Source organism: Lichenostomus cassidix, chromosome 13 (genome assembly GCF_008360975.1).
Source record: "Lichenostomus cassidix isolate B80296 chromosome 13, HeHo_3.0, whole genome shotgun sequence".
Lineage (NCBI taxonomy): Eukaryota > Metazoa > Chordata > Aves > Passeriformes > Meliphagidae > Lichenostomus > Lichenostomus cassidix.
Genome location: NC_139494.1, coordinates 18,049,433 through 18,054,398, shown reverse-complemented (window position 1 = coordinate 18,054,398; position 4,966 = coordinate 18,049,433). Strand labels below are relative to the sequence as shown.

General features: G+C 52.0%; 1 long non-coding RNA gene across 1 annotated transcript; it reads right to left on the bottom strand.

The window, feature by feature from the left end:
- Nucleotides 1–393: 393 nt before the first annotated feature.
- On the bottom strand, nucleotides 394–4,630 carry LOC146431449 (uncharacterized). The gene is made up of 2 exons (XR_014854979.1): nucleotides 4,208–4,630; nucleotides 394–4,154 (listed from the first exon to the last, which is right to left on the bottom strand). It is a non-coding gene; the product is annotated as an uncharacterized LOC146431449 (long non-coding RNA).
- Nucleotides 4,631–4,966: the final 336 nt, after the last annotated feature.

Below are 4,966 nucleotides of genomic sequence, written 5' to 3'. Positions count from 1 at the left end.
AAATAACCCAGAGAGCTGTGCCTCGTTTTCTCCTCCCATAAAAAGGGCATAATAATAAAAATACATCTGGAAAGATGCAAAATTTATGCCACTGAGAGGATGTTTATAGTATTAATGGTTTTAGTGATTTTTTTAACGAGTCTCTGATGAACCCATTTTTCTCCAGCTTTTCTTTGGGAGGCAGCTCATTAAGATGCAGTCTAATTGCTGCAAGTTTTGCTTTTCTTGCTGTGCTTTAAAAGTCCAGAGTGTTTTGGGATCATTTTGGAGCCGTTAGTGATATTTGTCATCACAGCCCCGTTTGTTGGGTGACTCCCCTCCTGTGCCAGGGACACTCCATAACTGAGTGCCCACAGTTGCTCAGTCCAGCTCACACAGACCATGCCAAATGCCTTTTTTGTCTTTGGTTGATTTTTATTTATCAATAAAACAATACTACAAAACATGGGAAACATCTGCATTAAATACAGACCTGCTGATACTGTGCCAGTTTTTAACCTGCTGTATTTACAGAGTTCTCCCTGCACAGCAGCTCAGGGCCAGAGCAGCTCCAGCAGCCTCGGGACAGAAGGAGCAGTGTCCCCTGCCCTGCCCCAGCCCGTCCCCTTGTCCCCACTCCCTGCAGCAGGTGTCCTCTTGCCCTGCCTGGGGACACAGGGAGAGGCTGGAGGTGCCAAGCTCTGCAGCCCAGCCTTGCCCACACCCCTCCTGCCCTGGGCAGCTCGGAGAGAGCAGCTGAGCTCCTCCTGCCCTCAGCTTTGGGCCACGGGAACGACTCAGTGCCACCCTGGCCAGCCCACGGTGAGCTGCAGGGTCACCCTGAAGGGTGACACAGCCTGACTGCAGCCTTGCCAGCCTGTACCAGTGCTGGGACAGCTGGTCATTCTGGGGACAGGGGTCAGCCCTGGCGAGGGACAGCCTCTCCTCTGGAAAGGCTTGGGACAACTTGGAGTTTGTTCTTCCCCTGTGGCAGCAGCTGGCAGGACTGAGCTCAGCCCCACCCCGGAGCTGCTCCCAGCCAGAGCTGCTGTAACTCCAGCAGGGACAACGGGAAATATACAGATGGGAGATATAGATATAGATATAGATATTTCTATATATAAGCTCTCTTAATTATATAGTTGTAAGGCAGATTAAAATCATTTTCTGGTATCACCTGGTATCAAAGGGAATCTCTCCTGCTTTCCACGCACATCACCCAGTGCTGCGTAGGGGAGCTAATTACATCCTCAGTAATTACTGTGCAGGTGTTCTAACCCCAACACCCACCACTCCTTCGCATCTGCCCTGACATGAAAAGCAGACAAGACAGTGCTCAGAAGTGCTCAGAAGTGCTCAGAATAGCCAAATTCAGCTTCCTGCTCTGGCATGCGAGAGGGAAGCCACAGAACCCAGCCCTGCTCAGGACTGAGGTGTCCTGGAGGGGAGAAGAGTTGTCACCACAGCAGGGTGGTCACCTCAGCTGATCCCACCATGGGACCTGGCTGGATGCAGAGCTGGAGCCCCAGAGCCAGCCCAGCCAGAGGGACAGAGCTCCAAACCCTGGGCTTGCTCAGAGGCAGCTGACAAGATTCTCCCCAGCTCACCCTGTGCTCTCCCCCAGCCCCTGGGCTCAGACTAGGGTGCTTCATGGGAGAAGCTCATCCCAGGGCTGGGAGGTGGCTCAGTGGCTCAGGGACACATGGCCCTGCTGCAGGTGCTGCCCTGCTGTCCCCAAGGCTCCTGCAGAGCTGTGCCAGGATGGCACCCCTGGCATCACCTGGCGTCACCTGGCTCACAGTGCTGCCAGCACCAGGCTGGAGCTGCAGGGCAGCTCAGTGATCCCCCTGAGCTCCTGAGGGGTCACAGCTCCCAAAACCTCACTGGTGCAGGCACTGCAACCCCCAAATCCCTGCTGCGGGGAAGCACCAGTCGGGAGGAATGCTGCAGAGATGGATCTTCCACCTTCTCCCAGGAAGGGGCCATTGGAAAGGCCTTCCTCTCATCCACAGCCAAATACCACAGAGTAAAAACAATAATGATAAACTCAGAAATAAACTGGGGAAACCCCACCACTTTCAGGTGAGACCAACGCCCAGCCAGCAGGGAGGGAAGTGCTTACATGAGCCACTGCTGAATCCCTGTGAGCAAGAATCCTGCATGTGTCCATGGATGCCTCTCTGTGTGTGACAGCTGAAGGACACCAACTCATGTATTCTGCTCTGGGCTCCCCCAGAGTGCTGCAGGGGAAGGGCAAACACACCCTGGCTGCAGCTCTGAGCCACCCAAAGCTCCCAGAGCACTGCTGAGCTGAGCTGAGCTGAGCTGAGCTGAGCTCCCCATGCAGGTCCCTCAGCCCTGAAAGCCTCAACCTCCCCAGCCCAGCCCCAGGCCAGCTCTGCCCCAGCAGCAGCACCTTCCTTTCCCACCTCCCAGCCTCTGAAAATGGCATTTTTAGCACTGGTGCCACCCTGCATGAACGACCCCACTCAGGTCACAGCTGTGACTTCATTTTTCCAAGATCTCTCTCTTTCCTGGTGCTCTTTGCACCAGGGAAATACAGCAGGCTAAAAGCTACAGGATTTTTTTTTTTTTTTTTTTACATACCACAGTAGAAACAGTTACCGAGTTATATTTGTCAGAGTCACAGTAGTTTATGCATATTTGCTATTCACAGACTGCAGAATATTGCCAATAACCTCACTGGTGGGACTGACAACACGGATACATGCATTCAGGTGAGACCATTAGCAAGGATGTCTATACTGTATTAAGCACATTCATTTTTTTTAAACACCTTCCAGTAAAATCGATTCCTTTAAATTTGTAGTTAAAACTTTTTTTTTTTTTCCACGATTACGCACAAAAGAACCTGTAAACAGTTTGACATTACACTTATGTACAAGTGAACCACGTTGGAAAGTCGAGAGGTAATTCAGTGGGTGCCACTTAATCTACATCAATGTGCAACAGACTGACTCAGCCTCGGCGAAGTCATTTAGTGCTGAATGAGGTCCGAAAATGTAACGTAAGCAAGGCCCCGAGAGATCCCAATCACCAACCCCTCTGCCTGCCTGTGGGCTGGGAAATATTGCACTGGCAGCACCTCTGTACCCCCAAAGGCTGGGGACAGCCAGAGGGGACCTCAAAGGGACATCACCTCCCTCACCTCCACCCGTGGAGCCAGCTGGGCTCTGCCACCCTCCTGCCTCACCTCGGTCGTTTTCTCTGTGGAACTCGGAATTCGTGTTTGCTTGAGCATTGCTATAGTTTAAAATCTGCAATATCCTACTTATAAACGGATTTTTTAGCTAAGTGACATCAATGCCGAGAAAAATAAAGGATGTCTTTTTATAATATAAATAATTTAAAAGTGCTTTTTCTTTTTTTTTTTTCTTTTTTATTTAGTTCTTTTACTATTAATCTACAAAACCCCGTTGGGGCATAAACTATCCATAAGACTGGACAATTATTTTGTACCATGATACACATGGGGCCTTATGCATAAAGTACTCTGAAAGTCAAGTCCACATGGCAGTGGTGGGAGGGCTTGGGGAGGGGAAGGAGCTGGGAATTCCCTGCAGCCTTCCCAGGGCTGGGAGAGCAGAGCTGAAGGGCTCAGGTACGTGATGGAGAAATAAATAAAACCAATAAACCCCAACCTTGTCTTCTCCTTCAGCCCACAATTTGCAAATAAAATTCATAAATGGACTCACCAAACTCCAACCCAAAACGTTCTCCAGAGCCTTGGGAAGCCTCTGTGCTGATGTGCAGATGGTTTAGGGAGAAAATCCAACCCTTTGGTCCCCACAGCCCTGTGTAAATGACATGTTCTCCCTGTGTCCCCCAACGCTCTGAGTGCTGCTCAGGTGCCTCAGGCTGTCTGGGCTCCTGGCAAAGCCCCTGGAAACTGGGAATTCTGCCCTGAGAGGTGATCCTCAGTCCCACTGCACTCAAGGGAAGTTTTCAATTTAGTTTCAACAGAACTTGGCCTTTGTTACTGGCGGAAAGTAGCTCAAAGTCCAGTTTTCTCCCCAAATATTTTAGGAAGAATAAAGTACTCTGTGAGCTGAGTTTAATTTTGGTTTGCTAAAAAACCTGTCCTAGGGAGACACACAGGTTCTCTCACTGAAACAAAGTCAAATTGGAGCAGAATTTGCCACCATCCTGCCACCCTCCTGCCACTTCCTGCCACCCTCCTGCCACCTTCCTGCCACCTTCCTGCCACCTCCTGCCACCCTCCTGCCATCCTCCTGCCACCCTCCTGGCACCTGCAGGAGGTTTGGTTGCTCTTTTCTGACCCTCTGCCCCCACAGCTGAGCTTTGGGGTGATCACAGCAGCCCTTTTATTGCCCTGGTCCTGTCTGCCTGCCCAGGGTTTCTCTGCACCCCTGCCAGGTGTCCCCAGCCCCTGTCCCAGCTGGCACAGCGAGGTGACCCAAAGGGGCTCTGGCAGGGGTGCTGGGGGCACTGGGGGTGCAGAGAGAGCAGCAAATGAGGAGGGGGAGAGGGGGAGCTCTGGGCAGCTGTGGGGATGCTGGGCAGAGCTGCTGACCCAGCAGGGCTGTGAGAGTCCCCAGCCCTGCCCCAGGCCCCTGTGCTCCACCTGCAGCCCCCCAGCCCCTCTGAGCAGCACAGAGCTGCAGCACAGCCCCAGGCAGCTCTCCATGCAGGCAGAGCAGAGCAGAGCAGAGCAGGTCAGAGATGCAGCAGAGCCCCAAAACACAGCAGGCACAGCCTGGCACTGCCCCATCCAGCCCAGCCCACTCTGGGCTCCCAGCAGGTCAGGCCTGCCTGTGATTACTGCAGTTGAAGACCTTTATTTCTGTAGCACTGGAGAGTAATAACCATTTCATCTCACACTGGAGACATGAAGGCCACATAAATCAAGCCCACTTGGGCGCTTTTCATTTGGTCTCATTTTTCCACAGTTATTAATCATGGAGCAATCCAGCCTGGGAAAACACTCACTCACACACTCAGTCAC